At 38.0% G+C, this 27,009-nt stretch overlaps 1 protein-coding gene and 1 long non-coding RNA gene across 4 annotated transcripts in view; one reads left to right on the top strand and one right to left on the bottom strand.

The window, feature by feature from the left end:
• Positions 1-458: 458 nt before the first annotated feature.
• LOC148934550 (uncharacterized) lies at positions 459-3,129 on the bottom strand. The gene is made up of 2 exons (XR_016141311.1): positions 3,013-3,129; positions 459-2,936 (listed from the first exon to the last, which is right to left on the bottom strand). It is a non-coding gene; the product is annotated as an uncharacterized LOC148934550 (long non-coding RNA).
• Positions 3,130-3,205: 76 nt separating this feature from the next.
• The window catches only part of Ntan1 (N-terminal amidohydrolase 1), a 53,886-nt gene continuing 30,082 nt past the window's right edge, over positions 3,206-27,009 (top strand). For 2 of the 3 annotated variants that reach the window (XM_089084992.1, XM_089084993.1), the window contains exon 1: positions 3,206-3,867. The gene's annotated coding sequence lies outside the window, so the exon portion shown is untranslated. Of the gene's footprint in view, positions 3,868-22,197; positions 22,500-27,009 lie in introns of those variants that run through there. The other variant, XM_089084994.1, reaches the window with a different exon arrangement.

The raw sequence follows: 27,009 nt of genomic DNA on the forward strand, positions 1-27,009 counted from the left end.
CTAAAGGGATGAATGATGCAATGGCTACTTCGGGATATATAAACACCATCCAACAGACACAATAGGTTTCTATCAGTCACAATATTCTTCGATCGTATTATTTCGCTGTTTTACGCGGATAATTTCAACCAATTAATCTAATCAGCTATTAAAAGTTTAAAAAATCATTAAAATTATTATTAATCAAATTATTAACTTAATCGATGATTCGATAGAAACCAGAACAAATTAAACAATCTAATTAATTCCTAGTCTATCTTTTCTCCTGTATCTAATACAATATCTAATAAAAAATAAAAAATTAATAATTTTGTTTACGCTACCAAAACATATTATTTGACGAGTTAATCATCAATTAAGTTAATCAGAAAACAAAATCAATCTCTAATTCTAAATAACTTTGGCTAAATCTTGATTAACTTAATTATCGATTAAGTTATCAACTATTATCTTCAATATTTCCTTTTTTGACGCAGACAGGATTTTTTTTTGATATATAAAAAGAAAGATCAGATTGGGGATTAGAAATGATAAGTTGTACGTTGATGCATTTTATTATTAGATTAGTCGCCAGTTAAGAAAGAGTTAATCAAAATTGGAGGAAGTCTTTCGAGTTATTTCCAATAAAATTAATTATAATTTGCTGTTTTTAATTTAATCAATCTTTTCTCGTCGATAAAAAGAACGACAAGTATTGATAATTTTATTCACTCATTTTATATTCATTCATTATATTGATAAAATATTGTTCGATAAGCTAACTATCGATTAAGTTCGATCAAATTATCGTGGCACTTCACGATGTGCGAAAAAGATCTACAATTTTACATTGGATACTCGTGTCACTGCGCTTTTAACGGAAAGAGTTCACGATGAAATGAACACATACAAGCAAAACGTGAACAAACGTGAACGTAGTGAAGAAATGTCGTCAAGCTTGATCACATTAGCCTGATGCTTACAATGACTCACTTTCTCGGACTTTTAAATGGCTGCCATGTCTATTATTGCGTGTGGGACCATAATGTTCCTGTGTGATCAACGTTAATGACTCCCGCGTTATTTTGTCCCGAGTTTACCGACCTACTTCTTTAGATGGAACTAAAAGCGTCAAAGCCATTACTAATCAGCGTTAAACTCCTTATCTTATCATCCTCATAGCTCTACTAATCTTCTTTTTTTTTTTTTTTTTTTTCAAATAAGTATATAGACTAAGAATGTATTTAAACATAAGAATGACCAATAAAAGTATATTAAGTCAAAGTAAAATGTTCTTGAATTTATATACATTCAAAATAAAAAGAGAAATTATTAGGCGCTAAAGATTCTGTCTTATCGAATAAGTTTTTAGTTTTTTTTTATTTTACTATTCTTTTTATATTTAACGTAAAACGAACGGGAAGAAAGGAAGAAATTTAGGCCCAACGATCAAATTACATTTGATTACTTTATTGCAAAATATTTGCGTGTAGTGCTTCTAACGTTTAATTATCACAAAAATCCCTAAAACGATAAGTCGTTAAATCGGTCCATAATCAGATTATCTGAAAAATGATTTCGTGCAATAAACAGTATCTTATCGCGAAACTGCGATAAACGAGTCTCGTGCGTGATCACAACCGATTAGTGATTTGAACGCCAAAAATCCGCGCCGAAAGCCTCGCTCGGAGAGATCACCGAGTCGTTCACGGCACGTTTGGTGACTTCAATGCTTAGGGCCCCAATATTTTCGTAGCCTATCTAAACGCGATCCGAGAGTTTTGTTTACGTCTGGGAGTTTCACGCTATCGAATATCAGACGAATGAAAAAAATGCTGAAAATGGGGAAAATGGAGGAAAATCGTCCATCGCTCCATTCGAAAAGGCGCGAGATCATATTTCGAAAAGCTGAAAAAATAACTTTCTGAAAACTAATAAATAAATGACAATGTCGGAGCTATGTATATAATAATTTAATAGAATGTATTTCTTACGTTCTACAAAGAAAAGTTTCATTTTTATAAAGATCTGCGAAAAATCGCGAACTCGAAATAATCGTTAGATTAGCGCAAGCTGCCGGTCCGAACGTGAATTTGTCTATGATAAGTCGATCGCGATACCGAACGAAGATAAGAACCTGTATCGGCGATTCGCAGTATCTACTGTGAATATTATGAGTCAAGGAATCTTCTCGAGATAGCAGCACTATACCGTTACTTCAAATCAGATTATATTTGAAAATTTATTTTAAACTAATTGATTATATTCGAAACTATTACCTAGCTTGCTAACAGCACGTGATATCCTACGAATATTCTATACTTCTACTGAATATACTGTGATCATGTCGCATATATTGAAAACATTCATATAACATCTGCATGATATATTAGATGTATATTCACAGGATGTACTCAGAACATCCATGATTTCTCGTATAATCTCAAAATATACTCGAGCACGATATATCATTTCGCGTATAATCTTAAAATATACTCGGAACATCCGCGTGGTATATTGTCATATATTCTCATATATTAAAAATATTTCTCTAATATCTTTTGTATGTGTTGGCTATATCTGTATGGCGAGATCGCAAGCGCCTTTTTATATGAAAGATAAAAAAGGATGTTGTATGATGATGTTTTCTTGATAAAATGTTTAAATATTTGGACTTATAAGATAAAATATAAGATAAAATATTTCCGTTCATACTGCACAGACAAAAGAAGATAAAAACACTTATGAAATACTATTTCAATTCTACGGCTGTCGATCGAGCCTAACAAAAAATTGATTAAAATATTCATTATTGAGATCTATAATCTTGTCTTCGGTCAACTTGACAGCTCAGGGATGTATGGAGCGATCTCACTGTCGTTCGCTCAAATAAATTTGTTGCACGTAAACTTAGCATGAGCCACCGTCTATGTTCACTAATTTCGGTTTAATATACCCTTTTTAATTAGAAAAACACATAAAGAATAAATTAAACCGAGCTTAATTGAAATTAAGCGACACCGAGATACTCACGTAATCGATAATTCGATAGTGGCGCGCGAGAGCGCAGCACCAGCGACGGATGGACGAACGAACGAACGTACGGACGGACGGACGGACGGACGGATAGACGGACGGATTGTGCACGACGAGCCGAGCGCGGCCGAAGTCGCGCGAACGTGAAACTCGCGAGTTCGAAGTGAACGTAGACGCGCACAGACAGTGCGCGGACAGTGCGGCGGTTGAGCGAGTGTTGCTACGCCGGGTTCGTTCGTAGATTCCGCTTGGATTTTTGCTCGGCTGTCAAGCGGCTGTAGCAGCGCCCTACTCTCGCCGGCGCGTGAAAGCGGTGCTTCGTGAGTGACGCCCCTAGAGCCACGACGATCACGCCTCGCACGTATCTCTCTTCGCCCGCCTCTGCCTCCGTCTATCTTTCGCGCTCTCTCTTTCAAAGACGCGAGTCCCATTTCTCTCCGTCTCTTTCTCGCACGCGCGCTCCGATCCGTCATCCCTTCTCTCTCTCTCTCTCTCTCTCTCTCTCTCTCTCTCTCTCTTCGCTCCGCGCTCGATCCGCGTGTTCGTCTCTTTCCCGTCGCGGGATACGCTCGATAATCTTACTCCACTCACGAACAAACGACGACGATCACGACACGGCGGTGACGTCCGTCGCGACACTGACGTTTTTTGCCTTCGATCAGCCGTGTCGCGTGTGCACCACCAGTTGCGTGTTGCGTAACTGCATTTTACAACGGCCCGCCTCTCGATCCCGCGGGTGCATCGGCCCGGTCTCTCCCCGCGCCCGTCCCGCTTCCGTCCCGCCGAAGAGTTTGACACTTACGGAAACCTTGGAATCTGGACGTTTCGGAGAGAGCGCACGATTTTACTTTGGTGAGTCGTCTTATCTCTTTTCGCTCTCTTTCATCTTCTTTCTTCTCTTGACGCGCCTGTGATCCTTTTCGCGTCTCGTTCAACGTCTCGCATTTTACTCGGATGTACGTACCTCTTGTTTGCGTTGTTAGAAACTTGCGTGGCAATGTCAAGAAAATCAGATAATTATTATCGCGGGAATTAAAGCCATCCAAGATTTAAATTATAGAAAATATTTCGATATTGTATTGTATTTTGGTATATATATTGTCACATAAGATGTAATAAGTGTATTTGGTTGATCTGTTTTTATTCTTGATATTATTATATCTGTACATTACTTCTAATGTTATTGTTTGCTGAGTACCTATTTGTTAGAAACGGATCGGAGAAATGTTATGAGAAACAAGAATGTGTACATAGGTGTGTGTGTGTTTTGTGTGTATGTGTTTTGTGTGTGTGTGTGTGTGTGTGTGTGTGTGTGTGTGTGTGTGTGTGTGTGTGTGTGTGTGTGTGTGTTGTGTGTATGTACACAGAATTGTGTGAAATTATAATTGTAATTGTATTGCAATTCTCAACACAATTTCACACAATTCTGTATCGAAGTTCGATCACAATACGACATTGCTTATACTTTCTAGCAGTTTCTAAATTTTATATTATCCCCTTTATGACAATACATATCATACATATGCTCATACATATTTTTTAGTCTTTTTAATTAAAATAGAAAAGTATCCTTCAAAAGGAATAAGAAGAGACCTCAAGCGAAACAAAAGAATAGAATTGATTCTTGTTTTATTCATTAATCTGGTTTATTAAGACTTATAAATATTGCTATATATAGTTTTGCGCTATTTTTCGATATTTTTCGATATTTTTTTAATTTGCATCGCATGACAGAGCGTTTTTACGGCATTTGAGTATGAATAATATCGTTCACTCGCGCGCATCTGAATATGCAACGAAATTACAATGATGTCGAAAGTGAGTTAGTGTTGGGGAAGTAATGACGGGTTTATGAGAAGAAAGAACTACTGGTTATTATAAGACGCGTTTTTGTGAGCACGACTAAGGAGGAGTTACTTGGATCCGATTTCGTGGAAAGCATAACGGACGAGTATCTCCGAAGTGATTTGAGATACCAGAAAGTATGTTTTACATTAACACAAAGAGATAAATGCGCATTGCATAGCTTGGATTGAGATTGAGATTTATATTTGTATATTTATTCACTAATATCTACTAATGTTAATTTTGATCTCGATTTAATTTATTTTCTCTCTTTTTTTTTTTTTAATGAAATAAGATAAAAAATAAGTTAAACCGATATTAAAGTTAAAAATTAAATGGTTTAAAATTAATTAGGTTAGACTAAAGTTATTTATGTTTTATATTTATTATCTAACTTGCCTGACAACATGTGATATACGAACATTCTACATTCATTTCAAATGTGTCATGTCACATATAGTAATAAATAAAAACATTCATATAACGTTTACGTAGTCAGAGTTATATATTCACGTGTACTCAAAACATCCACATGATATATCTTTTTCGTGTCTCAGGTTATACTGAAAATATTTTCATATCTTTGCTGTATACTCTATGCTCATATTAATCATGAAATTAATCTACATTAATAAAACTGGACATCATAAAAAATGAGATATATAGTAATATTACAAAAAGTTTTGGAAATTCCTGCTATTTCAAATTAAAAATTAAAAATGATAAATATAAAAATTATAAATGTAAAAAAGAAAATAGAAGATCCTAAGTTACAATACAGCAAATTAACTTGGATTTATATCTAAAATTTAGTAAAGAGTTTTTTTAACAATCGCGATTTTTTTTTTCTTTATTAAATTTAAATGTGATTTGATATTTCTCTCTTTTCGAAATTTAGAATATATAAACTATTATCATTTTTATTATATATACAATATTATATTATATCATTATGATGCCACCATAAAAAATAATAATTGCTAGATGCGATTTAAAAGATTCAAAATATCATAGAATGCATTATGCACTAGATAATCGCGAGGAAATAATCCAGTTGACAAGAAAATAATGATCTATTGTACCACTTCGGTATCACTTCATCTTTCGTTATTTTGCTTGCGATGATTCTAATCGTAAATCACGCATACGCTCAAATGGCAAAGAAACTCGCGGCGCGCGTACAAATAATAAAATAAAGAATAAGAAGCGGACCATCGTCCGACTGGCGATGTGTATACTATCACCGAAAAGTTTTCAGACTTTGTCGGTGGGACGCAGACATTTCCAAACAACAAGAAATTTTACGAGTACACATCTTTTGATTTCTCATTTCCCATACATACTTCTTTTATATTCGTATTTATGAGCTTTATATTTGTCGCAAGTTTGTAGAATATAATTTCTGGCAACATAGAGTTTTTGTTGCATATACTTTGGAAAACTTTTCGAGGATATTGTACGTGCCGACGTACACAATAGCAAAAACGTAGCCAGTGGTTGTGTGTCGTGACACTGCAGTGTCACTTGCATATGCAGTACGTTCGTCGACATGAAATTATCCAGTGGCCATCCTTTCGCTCTGTCCCTTCTCGTGCCCCTCTTTCTTTTCTTCCCCTTCGGGATCTTTCTTAGAGGAAACAAAAGAAAAAAACTTCATTACCCTCGTCCGGTCTTATAAATCTTCATGCGCGCTCTGGGGATTTAGATTTTTTATCACTTTATTACGAGAATCATCAAAAGTTAAATTTGTTTTGTAAGCGTCCTTATCTTAAACTCTACTCGTTTTATATATATATATATAATCTCGTAATAAAGAAAAAACTCGTAATAAAGTGTGTATATATATATATATATATACGATAATAATAATTTCTTTGAAATTATTATAAAAATTGTAGGATATTTGATCTTGAGGAATCTTATCAATTGTATTAAACTCACAATTTTTTTATTTTTAATGATTAATAATTAATGAATAATTTTTACCCGATTTTATTCAAAAAATATTTTGCTGCTTGGTCTAGCTAGAATTCTAAATATTACAACTAAAATGTATCGCTGTTTTTTGTATCTGCTAGAAAATTATACTGAATTTATAGTAACATCTAACAATATGCAAAAAAATTTATAATCAAATCTCACAGTTATTTTTACAAGAAGTGTGACTGGGCGCTACCGAGAGACTTTCTTGCTAAATTTGACAAATTATTCAAGTATAAATTCTATCTCTGTTATTTATAATGATCAGATACATATATGCAATATCTGTTTGCTCATTCATCCATTTTATCCATTTTAGCTAATTTTTCGTATCTAAATAACTTTTACCGCGAGGTCTTTTTTTCTTCCCTTTGAAATTTTTGGAGTCGAATATCATCGATATTTTAAGCTTGCGGAGCTCCTCTCCGAAAATTCGGAAAACGCGTCTCGTAAATTTTTTGTCAACGAGGAAAGACGTTAATTATCGTATATAATCGGCGGCGATTTGCTGCCCCGTTCGAAACCGGAAGGAAGAGCACCCGAGTTCGAGCAACGGGGTACTGCAAGTACTTAACCTTGCCGCGACTTTCGGACCTCCGGTCGAGCGGGGTTCAAGGGAAAGGGTTATTAAAAGATTCTCCCCCTTGTTCTCCCACCATCACTCGAGTAGTCATTAAAGGCGGAATCGAATTGACCCACTGCATGTCGGTTGCGGTTCGTAGTGTAACGTGTACGTCTATGGCAAGCATCTCTCACCGCTCGCATGCTGCGATCGAATTTATTATAATCATTCGGATATCGCGCATGTGCGTGTGATGATTCAACTCTCTCGAGCTAGTCCTTTTTCGCAGTGCGAAATTTATAGGAAGCCATATGCTTGATCAACCGCTTACAGGAAAGCATATCTGTGATTAATAGGTCCTTAACGCTCCTCAAAACATTTTAATCTGTTGAAATTGAATTTTCTTAACGTCGCGCAAACACACTGACGATCGTACAACACTGTCGGGGAAAATCTCATTGTCATTGTATTAGTTGTATTGTAAATCATATTCATATACAATTAAATTCTGATGTGAATATATTCATACATTGCCGAAGCGAGTTGTTCATTCGCGTTTGTTCACGCTTGTTTGCTTGTTTGATTTCAATTCGATGTGACGAGTAAACAAGTATTTGAATATAAAACTGTCAAGTTATTTTAATACACATTTGTATTATAAACTGTAAAATTGAAAAATTATATTTCGTAGACTGACTAAGAATATAAATGGATAAAATAAAAAAAGATTTTATCGTAAAAGAATTAATCGTTATTTTGCTTATTATTTAATGCCTCTAAAGCGATTGTAATCACTCAAAAAAAGTTTCGCTGATTCGGCTAGAATTCTAAATGTTATAATTAAAATGTATCATTTTTTTGTATCTGAAAATTTTGTATTTTATATTTTAGAAAATTGTCTGTCGTACTTAGAATTTATAGCAGCAATATCTAATACGTGCAAGAAAATTTTGATTTTATAATCAAGTCACTTTTATAAGAACAAGTGGCTTTTATATCTGATTAGACCTCAGAGAGATTTTCTTGCCATTTTCATTCATCCATTTTAAATAATTTTTCGTACCTAGTAATTTTTTCGCTATGACTACAAGATCATTTTTTTCAATGTAAAAAGTATGACTGGCTATCTGATTAGGAGCTATAGAAAGATTTTTTTATTAAATTGAACAAATTATTTAGATATAAATTCTATCATCTATACTGATTAGATAATATGCTATATCGCAGCACTTGCTAATTTTTTGTATGCAGATAATTTTCGTTATCTGCAAGATTATTTTTTTTAATGAAGACGAGAAATATTTATCTTGTAAATAATTTTCAAAACCGTGGAAAAATTACTTACGATCGCGAACGTTGCCTTAATTTCCCCGTCATTTTTTGTCAATGACTGCACCCTCGCCCCGTAGAGATGCACGTTACGTTGCAGGTAATAAGGTAGAATCATCGGACGAGCGGATAATGGGCAAGAAGGGAGGGAGGGGAAGTTGGAAAGGGGGCTGCCGTGGAATGATAAACACAGCTTTTGCGTGTACTTAAAACGCATGTGCGTGCGTGCGTGCATGCGTGCGTGCATGCGCACGTATGTACGCGTGTGTATATGCGCGGTAAAGCGGGTAGGTGGAAACGATAGAGCGCGAGGAAACCGAAGGGAAAAAGGCAGAAACGAAAGGGCGGCGTGCATGATGGGATAAGTGCACGTCTCTGACAAAATACCGGGGCCCGCTTACGCACACGCACGCGCACGCACACACATACGCGCGCGCGCGCGCGCGCGCACAGGGCCCCGGCCCCGCGATCGACAGTCCCCGGAGTCGTATTTATTAATCATTTTTAGCGAGGGCCGCGCGGCTTGATTCGCGCGCTCGCAACATTGTGGAACCGACAATTTCCGCGCCGGCCGCTTATATCCGCACATCCGCCGAGGATTCCATCAGCTTTTTCTCTTTCTCTCTCTCTCTCTCTCTTTCTCTCTCTCTCTCCGGCCGCGGTTTCTGACAGCGATGAATTCGCGTGGGAATCGCGATCAATCGGCAGTCCTTGCCGCGAACCTGTTGCATCGAGTTACGTTCGAGCTCGAAGAAGGAGAGCTGAGATAAAATTTTCTACGCTCACCACACAGTGCTCGATATGTTTTCGCAATAAAGTACATAGCCTGTAGGATTTCGAAATGTCTCGAGTAACTTTTGAAAAATATACGAAGCGGTTAGATATTATATAATTATTATTAAATATATGATTTAATATATTTAAAGAAATTGAGATACGTATTCGGAGTTATTTCGATGTATTCTACATTTACATATATCAATCCTCGGTACGGAATAATTACTTCGCAAAGATAAATTGTAAGAGAATATGATTTGTGTAAATTTCGAGATTTTTAGATAGATCTATAAAAACGGTTCTAAACATTTGAAACTGTTTGCAGATATCCAGGAAGGCAAGGCTTGCGTGTTGCTGCATTTTGATTGCCACGTAATCCTGATTCATCCTGTAAAGCCGGAATTAGTGTTGTTCATCTATGCGATCTCCATGATTATGCTCGAGTCAAATGCGAAGCGTCTCAAACAGCGTTCTCCCTCTCCGAGTACACGCCACGTGTTTTTTGCCTCGCGAGAAAATACAACCGCCGCGAACGAGTGTCGTGCCAATAATTGTGCGCAACTTAAGTACACGCCGGTGCTTAAGGACCAAGAAATTGTGAAATAATGAACGCTTCTCCGGGCGAATGATTAGAAAAAAGTCTCCGTCATTAGAATCAGCGATGAATGGCGCAGACCAACCCAATTGTGACGCAGAATTTTACAACTGCGTAGTCATTTGTCTTAAAACCGTACATAAAACACTTCCCCGCTACAATCTACGCTCCTTCATTTTTTTTCTACAAATACTGTTATTATGTGTTATTATGTGTCTGTTAAATCATATCTCCTTATTGTAGGGAAATTTTTTTTTTTTTATAAATTCTTGTAAAAATATTCAATTGTTATATTTTTTTTACGTAAAATAATTTACGTAAGGTTTTTACTTAAATTTTTTACTTAAAATAATTTATATGTAAAAAGAGATTTATGGAACGATTTACAAATGCGCAAAAAATGTAAATAGTCATGATACTATATCAATGGCACGCGACGCTAAGAAATTCATATCGACTTTTAAATTGCAAATTTTTTTCTAAACTCTTAATAGTTCACTCTTAATAGTTCACGATATTATAATCACGATAAGAAGTATATCGTTCATAGTTCGAGTTGTAAATAGAATTTTCAAGTAAAATTATTTTGCATTTATTTTTGTGACAGCTGCATGAATCCGCTGCATTTTTAAACGTCAAATTAAAATTACAAAATTACATCAACGTGTCATTGATTCAATGATCTCTCTGCATTCCTGCGCTAATGAATTAAAATGCTCCGATGAATTTGCTCCGGACCGACGCGAATAAATACGATGTAAACATCACACGATCGCTGCGGATGTTGCATAAAAAATAATATTGCGGTTGACACTTTTACGATATCTGTCACGTTGGTATCAAGGTAATTCCGCTCCTTTCTGTACGTCACACATAGCTCCACATGGTGCAATTTCCTCTTAGCCTTCTTTAAAAGGCTAATGTGCTGTCTTTTTCTTTTTTTACATACTGTTTACACAGATAACGCAGATAAATACGGGCGCGAAACTGTCAATATCTTTCGCAGATAATATAAGACGTAAGTATTTCTAAGTCAATCTTTCCGAGATATACACACGTATGTCCGTTGTTGCATACTTTTTTTAATGAGTGTCTTTGATTGAATTTTTTTTGAATTGAATTTTTTTATTTATTTCGTTATATAAAACGGCGAGCGAGAAAATTTAATGGAAAAATAGGGGCATTCGCACGCCTGTAATAAATTGCGACGGTGAAACATACGCGATAGTGTACGATTGAAGGGCTCTTCTCGGCCCCCTCGAGGGGACGATAACTCGTGTTAATTTGACAGTTAATTAGCGCCGATCGGATCGATCGTACGGTCCGCGATGCACTTCCGCGATTAGCCTTTTTTTCTCAGAGCTGCCCGCTGCGTTTACTTTGCCGTTTGCGATTCACTATTAATTTCGCTCCGCTATGACGGCCTGAGTATGTTGTAAAGATGAAAGCTTAATGTCATGTCTACACAGGGCTTATTCGCGGATTACGAAGAGAGAAGCACCGCGGTGCTTCGGTGCGTTTTGCTTTAGGAGTGAAATTTATTTCTAATTAAACTTTTAAAATTTATAGCGCTATTCTTACATCGTGGAAGACTCGTCGATGACCCTTCTAATTTCTCTAACGAGGAATCGTGCGTCTCGTTTTTCGATTTTGGTTACATAAAAATTAAACCTAAGCTATATCGAGGGAACTTATTCAAGAGGTTTTTTCATACTTATTTCCTAAGATAATTTCAAGCTGAAATAATTTCCGCCTGTTTATAAATAGATGGTATTTCTACGAAAGGAATACGATATAAATCCTCGTTTCTTTCGTAGAAATACCATCTATTTCGATAAACAGGATCCTCCCGGCTAATACTTTTTAATTAATAAAGTTAAATCACCTTATCTCCCGGCTCGTCGGCAAATTTATTCGCTCGATGATGCACACGAGATTGCGAGATTTCTTCGATACGGCGCACACCGCGTGAAACCGCGCGGCCGGCGGCGCGTTATGGCAATCCTGAAAACTTCCGTCATCGCCCGCGGCGAGTATTAAGAATGTCGTTGATTAATCCCACGTTGCCTTTTTTTTTCTTTTTGCAGTTTTACACTCTGCCATTCTATAAATAAAAGACGACGCTGCGGCGGCGGCGGCGGCGGCGGTGTTTCAACCGGTGGGTGTGCGCCTCCTCTCTGTGCGCGGTTTTACTCCCCCTCCTCCCCTCCTCCCCGCCTCTCCCCTGCCCCCCCTCCCCCATTTCCTCGTCCCTCGCGCATCTTCTCTAAGAAAGCACTGCGGCAATGGGAAAGCCGCGATCACGGTTGGGATCATCGGAATTTCTGATCGGAGAAATTCCCGGGGTGTGAGAATGGATCGTCGTCGTTTGAAACGACGTCAGAATCCGAGATGCGTTTAATTAACCTTCGCGTCTCGCGTTGACCTTATTCAACATTGTAAATCTAGCTCGATTACAAAATTGGGATCTTTCTCGCCGTGCGATTTTTTAATACCTCGCTAAACATATTTACTCTACGCCTTAATCTCTGTGATACTCGGAATGCGGCTGAAACATTCTGTGAAGAAGAGAATGATTCAGACGCTAATTACACGTGATTTATTTATCGGATTTTTAAGATCCTAATATCCCCGCGATGGCAAACATGTTTATTGTTTTGTTCATCGACCTGGCAAACGCGCGCACCGCCGTGATCGACGTTAACAAATGATACCCATCAGTCCGTAGATTAGCGTTGGCAATCTGATGATTATAAACCTGTATCATTCGATTTCGGATACGGTTTGGATTAATGGACGCGGATTTGCACTTGACGTCGATTTGACTTGAAATTATGATGAGAATTCGAATAATATATTTATTTACTCGATATGTTTCTTAAATTGATATTCTCCATTAATCTCGATCTTATTTTGAGAACAAAATTAATTCAATTTTCTTCAAGAATAACATTTTCGAGTTTTTAAACAAGTAAATTATGAAACTCGCGTAAAGAGATAAGAAACGTGAATTAATTAACACTATTGTGGTTTTTAAACTGCAACATGGAAATAAATGGTTACGTCTATTCTCTTAAGCTACCTTTATGCGTGTTGAGTGATTGCAATTCTCGAAAAAAATATATATGAAAACTGGATAAGTTTAAAAAGGAAATGATTTATCCAGCATTGAATTCTGACGATAATTAATGTGACGAATGGTATCGGGAGATACACACTGTGTGCTATATGAAAAATAAAATGTTCGCCACTCAGCCGTTAACTGATGGTCATTTACAAATTGTCATTATTTCCCGCTTGATTCAATGTTGACCTAACCCCGCTGGCCATCCAGAGGCGTTTGTCAAAAGTTCAATCTTTCAAATTGATTTACGATTGTTCTCATGAATGTATGCCAAACCGGTTCGGGCCTCAAGAACACTTAGTCCGCCTGAAAGTTAATAATTATCGATTTCTTGATTTATCTTTTGCCGCGCACTACCGCGTTTGCCATCGGGAAGCAAACGCAGAGAAACATGCGAGATTAACGGTGATACACAATTGAAAAAAATCGCTCATACACTCTTAATCTTGTATCGCATAGTACAAAAAAAAACAAAAAAAAATATCTCAAATTTAAAGATATTTTTTTCAATTTTTTTTAGAGGTATTCACCTCGTTTGTTTGTACAGCGACAAGTAAGTACATGCTGGTTAAAAATTTTTCATGATTGCACTCTTATCGCATAATACCTCTAAATTCGAGGTATTAAAAAATAATAATAATAAATAAAAAAAAATACCTCGAGGTACTTTAGAGGTACTATGCGATAAGAGATTAAGAGTGCAACCATTGGAAAAATTTTTAACCGGCACGTATGCACTCGTCGCTGTGCAAACAAACGAGGCACGTGTCCGAATCGCAAAAGCAGGATCTCAGAGGGTGAAAATCTTCCTTCGATGATTCTCGGCTCGCGCGAGCTCACGTATCCTCTTACCGTCGCCGGACAAATCACGGCTATTATTTTCCGATCACCCTGTATATATCCGTCCTTTTTATTCCGAGCGCACTTCTACCTTCCGCCTCATGTTTTTATTTGTGCTGCACATAGAGCCGGTCCACGTGCACGGGGCTCTTGTACACCGGGGACGGTAATGAACCGGGTTGCTGCTAGCCCGCTCGCGCGCGCTCGCAGCGTCGTGTAAACCAAGACCACACACACACACACACACACACACACACACACACACACACACACACACACACACACACACACACACACACACACACACACACACATACACACACGCGCGCGCGCGCGCGCACGTGTACACACAGACGTGCATACACGTGCACGGCGAGAGAAACACGTGCGAGACGGTGCACACGTAGACGCGATACAAGACGAGGCTCCAGGCGCGGTCAGATTAATGAAACTCATGCGAGCAGCGGCTCTCAAGCCCGTAAGATACCGTAAGAAGAAAGCGTTCGTGACTATTCCTCTTCGATCCCAAAGAAGATTTCCGATCGCCTCGTATCTCGAAATGAGGAAGGAGGAAGAGTTTTCGTTGTCAGAGTTGTCTCCCCTCGTTAAGAAAGTTTCAGGAAGATGTGTTGTAAAATATATTTAAAAGAGGTCAAGGAAATAATAATTAATTACGTAATAATCTACTTTTTCGAATAAAGAGTTTCTTTTGTTTTTTTTTTTCTTTTTTTTCAGGCGTACAATTTTGACATGCGATATCAAAATTTATAATCACTCGAAATATCTTCCATTGAGAGAAAACAAAATAGTTCTGACAATTTATAGCAGTATTTTATACATATATTTTATACATATATTTTTGACGATTATGAAATTTAAGTACTTGCAACTAATTTTTTAAAGTAATAAGTATGAAAGTAGTATTAAATACAATAAAAATATAGTCACGATAACAATATATGTAAATTATTAATTGATGTGAAAGAGGCTCAACTATAATTACATAATTATATAGACTTCATATAAATAGAATATGACATTACATTTTTCCAGTTTAGACAAATATTTCTGCGAAGTAAGCATTTCTGCAAGTAATGACAGACACAATATCATTGAGATAAATTTAAAAAATACTGACAACAACGGTATACGATACATTAGATTATCTCTTATCGATTTATTAATAGATGATTAATATTACTATATTTTCTTGGCTCGTATAACTTGTTGATTGTTCTCAATTACAACTTTACTGTACATAATTGAGACACTATTTGCGCACAAATTTCTAGTTGCTGGTACAACTTTTCTCTCCGAGTGTATATGTGCTTTTACTTTTTTCCGTGTACTATCTATCGGCTCGTAAATAAAGATGCGCGAAGTAAATGACATTCCGCGCAGCGCAAACAGTTTTACAAATGGCTGATGCGGTTATACCGTTATGCATAAATCTTGCGACGAAACTCCGGTGTGCCGCCTAGAAGAGGCTCAGATCGGCAGGTATCCCCTCGCGATCGCTATGGAAACCGTCGTGCTCGTTACAAATCTGCACGTTGTAAGCGGTAAAACACACCGCCGTGTGCCACGCGAAAATGGCGAAAGGACTCGGCGCGCCGTGCAGACGTTCCATTATTGTCTCGTGCATCCATTCCCGATGATGTGTTACGTGCAAACGCGCCGCTTTATCTCGTCCGAAATGGCCCGGTAATTGTTGAATTCGAGCTCGGCCGAGACTCGCCGTTATTCGCGCGAGCGTAAATCACGCCGCTGCCGTGCGCTGCAAGAATTTCGAGATGCCTCGGGAAAGCCATTATCCCGCTGCCTCCTTATGAAACGTTTTTCGGCGAAACGCTCGTAGAGCCATTTCTCACAACGAGCAACAAATGTTCTTGCATGTTCTCGCCAAAAATTGCATATCGAGAATAAAATCGCGACTAAAATCGCGTCGCGAACGCGATATTTGACGGAAATTGACGGAACCGGATGAATCGAATTTGGGAAAATATAACCCTCAATTTAAAAATTATTAATATCCATCTTTCTCATAATTAGAATAATTTTTTTAATCAATGATTAAATTTAAAAAATTTAAATAAGAATTTTTTAACAACATCTGCGCTAATGTTAATTTTTTTTATGTAACTTTAAAAATATATGTCTCTTATATATTATATTCTTCGAATTTTTTTTTTTTTTCCCCCTTTGGATCGAATTGAATTTCCGCGATAATTGTGATAATTTGCGGTTTACTTTCTTTGCCGCGGTTTACATTACTTCGATTCAATATACAGTTCCGCTTCAATTTCAAGAGAAGATATCACTCTTTCAATTCCGACAGTCTCCTCTTACCCGGCGTAAGCCTATACTAGTGTGCAGTGAATATGGACGCCCCTGCAACCATGACCGTATACTTTCACGTGGCCGCCGACTTTAATCGGAAGGTACTTAACCGAACCACGGTATAGAATTATAACCAATACCTCCTATTCCCATACTCGATGCTCGCTTGGAGAGTTTCCCACGACTTTGGTCTCTGTTCCTGCTCGGTGTTTCCTGAACGAGAAACGGACGAGCGAGAGGCACGTGAATTTTCGAATTTTATCTAAAGCCGGTCAACGAGACGCTGGAAGCGTAAGCGTTTCACCGAGCAACGGCGAATTTACTCGCTGTCACGATATACTCTCGTACTCAAGAGAACCTATTTACAAAAAAAAAAAAAATCACCGGCTCTTGCCATTTGGATGTGATAATCTCCTTTGCAATTTCTACTTAAGCCCGTGATATTTCATCGAAAATCACCCAGACATCTGAGAAATGGAGAATCCGTCGCCACGTGTGGTTTCGTGGTTTCAAGGATGAGAAATTTAAGAATTTATGATTCATGATCGAAATTAGAGAAACTAACGAATGAGTCGCAAACCGTAACTATTACTTTCGACTCTGTTTTGTAAAATTTTTAAGGTTTCGTCATTTATTACTTCTTACTTTTAAGAGTTTTAAAAGCTTTGCGAATGAGTGGCAGGGTAGGCTTCTAACAGCGTTTCGCCGTGACTTATCGAGGTGATATTTCGACGATACTTTCTAATGATGAAGCATTACATTGTCGTAACGCTCTCTGCGTAATTATTACTTGTACTAGTAGCGTAGTTATTGCTCGCTTATACTTGAGTAATCTCGGTGCCGATTAGTCATTACGAATATCGGCGTCATTACGAATACCGTCGTAAACACTGTCTCCGCTCTGCCGCGATCGGCAATGTAATTTACATCCGTGGCGAATCGACCGATCGATCTCTAGATCCCGCAGCTCGAGTAATAATAGCTATCTATTAACTGTCGGATGTAATGGGATTTTAAAGAAATTCAGCCACTTCCCCAATTTTAATTTAAAGTTCTTAGAAGTTCACGGAAAATCGAATTTCAAATTTGAATTTGCTTGGTGAACGCCGATTTGTTCAGAACACGTTGTGACACACAATAATATTAATATATTAACATAATACTATTTATTATTATTATTATTTATATATTAATATATTATTAATAGGCGCTCTTTGCTTAAGAGAAAAGATTAAAAAATTTAGACGATTGAAATCGAGCGAACGTTCTATCTTTCCTTTCGTCTTCTTCTTCTTCTTCTTCTTTTTCTTCTTCTTCTTCTTCTTCTTCTTCTTCTTCCTTCCGCAATTCTAATTGGGATCCCTACGAATTGCAGACGTGCACGCGAATCGCTACGAAACCAAAGGAGGACTAAGCCACGTGGAACGCCCTCGATCAGGGGGTCTCCCGCATCAGCGGGGACGAGCCGCCTCTTCTCTCTGGCACTTTGAACTCTCCTGAGGCTCCTGAGTTAGTCGAGTCTAACTGAGCTAAAAGACGCGATTACAGGGCTAGCTAAAGAGAAGGGTGGGTTAACCTCCTCTCTCCGGCCGGTTCATCCGCGATAGCGGATGCACTCCGGTCGATCTCTCAACGGTAACGCCATCCTCCCATTTTCCGTAACGTTTCAATTTGATACGCGAGTCCGCATCGCTTCCTCGTTGTCCGCTCCGCGCACGCGGCGAAACGCTGAATTTTTTATGGGAACCCTTCTCCCTCCCCTCCCCTCCCCCTCCCCCCTCCCTCCCTCCCTCCCTCCCCCGTCCCCCGCCCCGATCACTTTGATCGGCGTGCGAGTGGACGTATCTTCCGCAGTACCCGATGTACTCGATGTACTCGGAAGCGGTGGGATGAGCTACCGCGCCGAGTGATCGAGCAACTCTGACTAGACGTTACATCGCCGCGATCTGACGCGAGAGATGAAGCGCCGCGAGACGAGAGGAAGATGCGGGATATTAATTCCTCCAACTGTGATACAGCAACACGATCGCGGCGGTCACGAGATTCGAGAGCAGGTCGGGAGAGGCGAGTTTTTTTTTTTCTTTTTTTTTTTCCGTTTGATAAATGTATATATAATCGTAACGTAAAATCGTAACGATATCCTCGAGATATATCCTCGAATATATCACTTCAGGTTGCTCTTTCTCTCATACTTCGCGGAAAGGTAATTGACTCGTTTCCCTCGTACTTCCCGTTTTATCAAGTCCGAATTAAATCATTCCGCCACGTGGTGGACCTTCTGAGATCGTCCGGCACTTCATTACTTCAAGTGCGGCTATTTCAAGTTCGTTTCATACGCACGGCCTTTTTTTCGCAATCGCCCGCCTCGGATCCGAGGAAGCGAGGTGAACCTCCACCCTTTAATCGTCTCTAATGATTGGCTCTTTATGCGCACGTCGGAATTCGAATGCGCACGCTCGCGTGTGCATGCTACTTTGCGGCAATTGACAGGTTCTTAGATGGAGGCTTTCGATAACATTACGGACCCGTGTTTCTCTCCGCTCTCCGTCCGCGCACGAAGATCGATTAACGTGCCGCGATCAACGATGAGAACGACGATATTCCGATGAATTTGACGAAGTAACGTCCGACGTGCACGCGTGTGTCTCTTCATACGTCGTACGAATACGATGATTCATTGCCCGAGGAATCGCCCTTTCGTCCGACCGAAGGATTCCCACCGCAGACACACCATTATATTTAAGTAACTTTCGAGTAATTTTCAAACGTCTTACGACGCGTTGCGTATAAAAGACACGCAATTGATATGACAAGAGGCGAGTAACTTGGGTTTTATTTAAAAAAAGATGAACGTACGATTTACTAGCGCTTCGATATCTTTCGCGATCGGAAAGGTCGACTCCAAATTTCATATTGAATATGAATCTATTTTTTGACTAACGCGAGGTATTTTGTAGAATTGTCAGTTTCCATTTTCCAACTCGAAATTCTCAGCCATCTATCGCGGATTTTAATATCTCCTACGTAATCACGCGAGATCTTCGTATTCCCGAGAGGATCGGCAGGAATTTTTCGAGCCGTCGGCTATCGGCGAACAATTTACGTTATCCGCGGCTGAATAGGCGGAATTTTAAGCGCAATGCGCGGAATCCCGTGTGCCGATTTCCACGTTCCGCATTTCGCGTACCAAGGAATTCTACATCGGACTAGGTTAATCCGGTTATCTGCGAAGAATTGAGGCGCAGAGAGAGAGAGAGAGAGAGAGAGAGAGAGAGAGAGAGAGAGAGAGGGAGGGAGGGGGGTGGAAGAAATATATCCAAAAGACATACACAGAGAGAGCTTCTCTTCTATGTGTTGATAGTGTTGAACATGCAAAACGAACGGTCATGAATCCGCACATAAATGTGTCTCTTAGCGAGATCCGAGAATAGTGAACGTATATGGATGGACTGTACAGTACGAGTTCAAGCTCTAGATTTCACTACTCAGAACAAACTTGTTGTTATACCTACTACATCCTACTACATCCTGTATCAATATTAATTGCTGAATTTTTTCAGTCGAGTCAAAAAAAATTTATTTTGCAATCGCTATCACGCTTGTCAAAAGATTTCATATAATTATTTGCTTAAGATTATTTTTTTGTAACCATCTCTTTTGAATTTTGTATTGATTTTCAAATTCTTCATTTAATTTTTAATGTAGACTTAATTAATTATTTTTATATACACCTTTGAAGTGCTGAAATTTGTCCATATTTCATGTTTTTCTTTAACGTGTTCTTTTAACTCGATCAAAATGTATAATACAGAAATTTACAATTATGATCTTTTCCTGCCTTATGCATTGTAAATATTACAGATTGAAAGCATTAAAATAAATTAATAAAATAACTTTATATTTGATACGAAATTAAATGATTCATGCTCCGCTAATTAAATGCCTTTAATACGAGATATAATATGATGATTTCATTCGCTCGGCGATATTTAACACGAGACTTTAACATGGGTATAAACTGTCAGATAACGCACGCGTAAATGTGCACGTGCGTTTATTACGTGAAAATTGTTATATTGCACGCGCGTGTAGAGAATTCATGCGGAATACAGATCAAGGTTAAAAAATGCAAGCAGCATCTGGACACTGCGTATATGTGTGTCAGTAAAAATTACATGATTCGCAAAGTCGATGTGAATTGCAAATAATTAATCAAATATTAATCAGATATTAAACTTTTCACGCGAGAACTTGTAATCGTGTTACCTTGGAAAGATCTGTGTGTTTCTTTAAATAACCTTAAAACAATTTGTAAGATAATTTCACGTAAATTTTAACAGTGAAATTAATATAAATTATTTCAAAATGACAAGTTTTCTTTAAGCGATCACTCGTTATGTGACAGAAAATCTTTGTTTATCGATGATTATTTGTACCAAATTGTATGCAAATTCAATGCATTTTTAATAGAAAGTCTAATATATTGTTTGCTTACTGCATTCGAGTGTTTAATTGGAAACTCGGCACGGCCTTGTTTCTAGCAGTAATCAGGCACGTAAAGTAGGACATAGAGCAATTCCAACTTTAATTATTCACTGGCCTGTGAATTTCGCCGTTTAAGCCACTACTTTTTCAGCAGGCGCGATGCACCTGCGCGATGCACAAGTTGCAAGTGCATCCCCCATGTAGTAAACCGCGTTTAAGCGTTACGTTATCTTAAGCGTAAGGCTCCCTCGGTGTTACCGCAAGAGTTCGTATCGCGTGCATTAATCTTTATTGTATAAACTTCGTGTACCTATAATTTCATGTTGCAATTTGCTACGTGAAGATGCATAAGTATAATCATGTCTTGTACTTCGCGATACGGCAACGTGTGCATTATGTATTTACGCGTACATGCTGTCTTTAAAACGACAGATAACATCACTTCTTTTTGATTATATTGCGGCTAAAACATCATTCTTATATGACAATCAATTTAATTTGTATAATATATATATTTCAATATTTAAGATTTTGAACGCTAACGCAACGTAACTTTAAATTCGCATTCAACGTTTAACTATTAAACGATATGTTTCTCAATCTATCTCAATAGAGAAGTTTTTTTCTCAATTTAATATAATAACACTCGCATATTAATTTGCATTATAAAAACGAATGTAGATTAAAAGTGTGTCGATTAAAATAAAAGAAAAAAAAATCATGTCATGAAAAAAATTCTAACAAAATTAACGAAGATCTCATTAATTCTGTAATCGTGATCTTATCTTAATAAACTTTCTGGAATTTATTGACGTCCATCGTAAGATTACGTACTTTGCGTACACGATTCATTTTTTTTTTTATAACCGCGCCGGTCTTGTCTCGCGACGTATGGATCCCCTAACGAGGTGGCATTCCAATAATTAACCATCGCCGTTGTATCGCGATCTAACATCAAAGCACTCAATGGAGATCATCAACGCGCTTCGCGTTTCGACACGTCTCGGCAACGATTTTCATTTCTCACGGCGGACAAACGAGTGGCCGTCGCGCTCGAAAGTCGCGAGTGTGCATCCATCCCGCGGGGTATAGAAATCCGCACCCACGCGCGATCTCAAACGTGGCTACGTACTGGATGCTCGGGGAGGGAGAGGGAGGAAAAGGAGGACTCTATATACTATGTACAATATATACACACACATGTATATATATATATATATATATATATATATACACACAGTTATAAGCGAGCCAAGTGTGCCTCCACATACCGGTGGTATCATGGCGCGCTGGGGCGTATGCACGTATGTAACGCGGCGCGTCTGTGTTGGGGAGGAGAAGACTCGGCGGCAACTGGACTCCCCCCGGGGGCCCACATAAATCAGAAACTCAGGTTCAGGTCTAGCCCGAAGCACGGCGAAGCCAGAAATTTAGATGCACCGGGTGTCCCCGAAGTAATTTCCCCCCGCGAGGAGAGTGAGCGGTCCACGGAATTGGGAATTAGGACGTGGCGCGTCTCACCCCCGTTGCCCCCATCCCCCGCGGCGGAGTTTCGGAGTACGATAATTTCAACGCGCCCTCGTCGCGCCCGGCCGTAAATCAGCCCGGTGAGTTTAGATACAACCCGATAGAATCGCGTGCTAATTTTTTGTCGGATAATTATTTGTGTGTGCTAGCGATGAATATTGCTAGCAATATGCAAAACATTCTGTTTTAATGAAAAAGCTCCGGAGATTTCTATTTTTTGAAAAATTACGCAAACTCAATGTCAAAAATATTTAAATGATAATGTTGATAATTCTGCTGTTATATATATTATTGTACTCTAGTATTAATTTCCCTAAACAATTTATTTTAGTTCTGAGCAGCTCTTTTATTTAGAAATAATTAAAGAAGAAGAGATTCTAAAAAAAATTTTTTTTATTCTACTATTGTAAATTAGCGTAATTGTTGCTCGATCGAGAATGGCATCGAGGATTAGGCATTAGGATGTTTTACATATCTTTATTTTGCTCGTGCTGCAGACGAGATTGCTCGAACTGATGTCCAACTGATTCTCATATTTCTCCCGACTTCTTCCTACGTGATTTCGTTTTTCATCCGTGTTTTATGCTTGGCGTTTCGATTAATTTTGATTTAACCGCAAATCGAGATTTTTCGGATTCGGCGGCGATCTCCATCTCGATTTCATCGATCGGTGAACGAGAGAATGAACATTGCGGATTTAACACTGTAATAAAAGAAAAGCTGCGCTTCGAGCATGTCGAAAGACACTTTTTTACGCGATAATCATTACGCGAGATGTGCGATATCGATTTTGCGGAGATCCAACGTATTCATAAATTCTAATTGCACTCTGCACGCACGAATTTTTACCAGTCCTGTAGACACATTTTATACATTCGATATTTGTACACGTTTACACGATGTAAAGTAACAAAAGCGATCGTTGTCGGTTTTTTTTTTTTTTTTTTTTTTTGTAAAAAAAACGAGAGATATACCGTTCGATTTGGTGACGATCGGCCTCCATTAAAATCGAGTTAAATTCATCGCGAGGGAGAAAAAGTGAGATCGAATTGCTCGATTTAAAAAAAGCTTCAGCTTCAGCTCAGCAGTATTATTGATTACCGGCCACCGGTTATTTCCTAGCTGATCTCTCGCGCGCGCAAACGATATCATCTCGCTACGGTGCTACGGAGTTCTGCGAACGCGTAACATCCAAGGGATAAATGCGGACACGTGCATTCGCGGAATCTATACCGAAAGAAACGGGATGCACACCGAGCAGTATTCTGCTTTTGCCTATAATGCACGATTGCGCCGCTGCGCCCGTCTCCTCTCTCGCGATAGCGAATATCATTAACATTATCGGTATTGCCAATAAATGCAATTGTCTCGACACGTGACTTCGTTGCCCTATCGCGTATCGTTAATTCGGCGAGTGCCTGCCGGGCAACAATTTTTATCCTCTTGCGTTACAGCCGTCGTTACATCATGTACATTACACCGCGATGGACAGCTTCAAGATCGATTAAGATCGACATTGAGAATAAGCTTTCTTTAGCTTTAGCTTTAGAATTCTATTTGTTTGACTTGAATTTTTTTTAATTTAAACAACATAATTTTATATTAAATATTATTTTGTTGTGAATTAAGAGTTTTGTTGTTTCGTTAGAGTATACCATATTGCTTAATAGAAAGGACTACTATTATTTAAAGGAAATAAAATTTATCTTTGAATTAAACGATACTTTGTTTGGCTAGATTAAATACTGTTTCAGTGAAAGAAAGAAATTTTTGATATTATTTTAATATTAAGCATGTAATAAATTAATAAATAATAAATTAAATAATTATTTTTTTTCAAACAATTTTTTCAAACAAATATTTTACATGAGATAAAGCTATTTATTATTTAAAAAAATCAAACGATTGAATTTGTTGAATCAATAATTGGTTTGTTTGCATTATTTCAAAAGATAAATTTCTTTGAATTTAATAAAATTTATTAAATCCAAAGAAATTGTTCTCTCTGTGCACTCACTGGGAATTGGCTGCGTGTTCATTTTTCTTTTTATTTTTAAAAAACGATTAGCAAATTAGCAAATTCCTCGATAAGCAAAACAGAAAATGTATCCAATAATAGAGAATAGTTTATCTTTATCTTTATTGGAAATTTTTGCGATTGGTTTTGCGATTCGGAATTGAAATTATTAAGTGATATGCGGTTCACTCAGCGAAGAAATATCGAGCAAATGTCAATTTTAATATTGTTTTATGTTAGCTTTTATTATATTTGTTTCCTCTTCATGTCTTTCTTATTATACATAAATAAATTTAATAAAATTAAGTATGATATGTATGAACACGGGATGTTAAAAACGGGAATTACGAAGTACATTCGCTATTAACTGTGCAACCTTCAAGCTACTTTCACTTATTTGTTTGTTATTTTCAAGAAATGCATATATCCCAAGCATCTACACCTCAATCATTGAAAAAAATAGTCTTGTAGTCACAGCGAAAATTATTTAAATACGAATTTAAATACGAAAAATTAGCTGAAATGAATAGCAAGCCCTGCGATATCGCATATGTTTTCTATCTAATCAATATAGATAACAGACATGGAATTGATATCTGAATAATCTGTCAAATTTAGCAAGAAAATCGGCGACACCTAACTCAGATAATATCCAGTCACACTATAAGTGATTGTATAAAAGTGATTGTATGACTTGGTTGTGAGACTTAAATTTTCTTGCTATATATTGTTACATGTTGCTGCTATAAATTTTACGTACACAAATACAAAAAAAAAATCAGCGATACATTTTAACTACAACATTTAGAATTCTGGACACCAACAATTCTGGCGAAACCTTCTTTTTGAGTGAAGTTCACTCAACTGCATTGGATTGCACTCGCAACTTCCGACGATACACCAAAGCGTTCGATCGTCTAACGCATTTATCTGGAGAACGGAAGTGGTAATAGTGAGTCAAGAGTGAATCATGCAGTCCCGTCAGTATCCGACCGGGATAGTCTTGGAGGCGAGTCTGTCATCCGCATCGAAGGGATCGCTCAATTTTTTTCTTGTGCTTTCGATTTCGACCGGCGGCGCGCGCGCGCGCGCACGTCGAAGGGACGCGAGGAAAAGAAAGAAAAGAAAAGTAAGAGACCCGGAAGGCTACCTCATCTTCCGCGAATTTGCCGGGCCACTGACTTCTTCGTTCGTTCGTTGCGTAACGTTCCTCCTGTCGACGACGACGTCGCGCCGTCCTGGCGGATGAGAACCGCTGAATCGTGGTGTACCGGTTGTTCCACTCGTGGAATGCGGACCGGCGCGTTGTGTGCGTGTCCACGCCGTTGTGTGCACCCCGCACACATATACAAATGTACACACGTACACGAATGCACAGTGCTGTAAGCCGCTCTCGCGGTACTCGCGTCGGACTACCCATCCGATCTTTGTTTTAAGTCACCTTAAGAACCACTGTCTCATTTTTTTAACAATTCTTTTTATTACGAATAAGATGATTTTGCTGATCTTTGCGCCGGGTAGTTTTTTTTTTTTTTTTTTTTTTTTTTTCAAATCACGAATGTATGCGATTGGAAACGCAAATCACAGAACCACCTAGATGTACACAGGAGGATTATTACGCTGCTGCATTTGCGCTCGCGTGCACGAGAAGGTACATGCAGAGACAAGCGAGCGAGAGAGAGAGAGAGAGAGAAAGAGAAAGGGGGGGAGATAGATAGATAGATACGCGTGCATCTTTCATGTATGCCGCGGACGCAAATATTGTTATTATTGTTTACGACCGAAGAAGAGGTGCATCTCTGCGCGGACGACGCGCGGCGTTCGGTTCTAACTCACGTTAAGAAGGCATTGTTTGCATTTCATTGCCTATGCACCTTTGCGTAACTGCAATTCCGCTGTACACAGATCGCCAGCCGCCGCGGCCGATCCTTAATTCTAAACGACAAAGCACGCGACGGAAACGCGAATTTTCCGATTAGAAAAAGATATCCTAGAAATGTTTAGCGAAATAAAAAGTATGATAACAGATAGATAAAAAAGTTTAACGAACGAAATAAAATGTTAAGTCAATAGGAAAAATATATTTTAAATATTAGACTAGAGTTAATGCATAATCTTTACATAATCTTTACAATAACATAATTGTACAAAGAGGAAATTGTCCAAAAATAAGACAAAGCGAGAATTTAATGAGTTTTTAATAACGAATAATTAATAAAAATTAATATATATAATTAATAATTAATAATAAATTTTTAAGAACGCTTTTGTGTATCACGTTGTGTATATCGTTCATATAAAAATTTTAAGCATTTAGAGGCCTTGGAGATATCAAATATAATTTCTTTTATTTTTCTGGAAACCGGATCCAGTGCAAGCCAGTGCGAAATACGAATAAACAACTCGCTTCAACGAGTGCGAGCGATGCTATCAAAGCAAATTGTTTATTCGTGTTCATTCGTTTGGATTAGAAGAGAGCCGTAGAAAATTATTTAAAGCCGTTACAATGAATTTGACAGACGTAAAATACCTTTCGGAATTTTTATAAATTTTTATAAATAAAGATCATTGCA

The sequence above is a fragment of the Pogonomyrmex barbatus genome, unplaced genomic scaffold (assembly GCF_055798465.1).
Source record: "Pogonomyrmex barbatus isolate J1 unplaced genomic scaffold, ASM5579846v1 scaffold9, whole genome shotgun sequence".
Taxonomy (NCBI): domain Eukaryota; kingdom Metazoa; phylum Arthropoda; class Insecta; order Hymenoptera; family Formicidae; genus Pogonomyrmex; species Pogonomyrmex barbatus.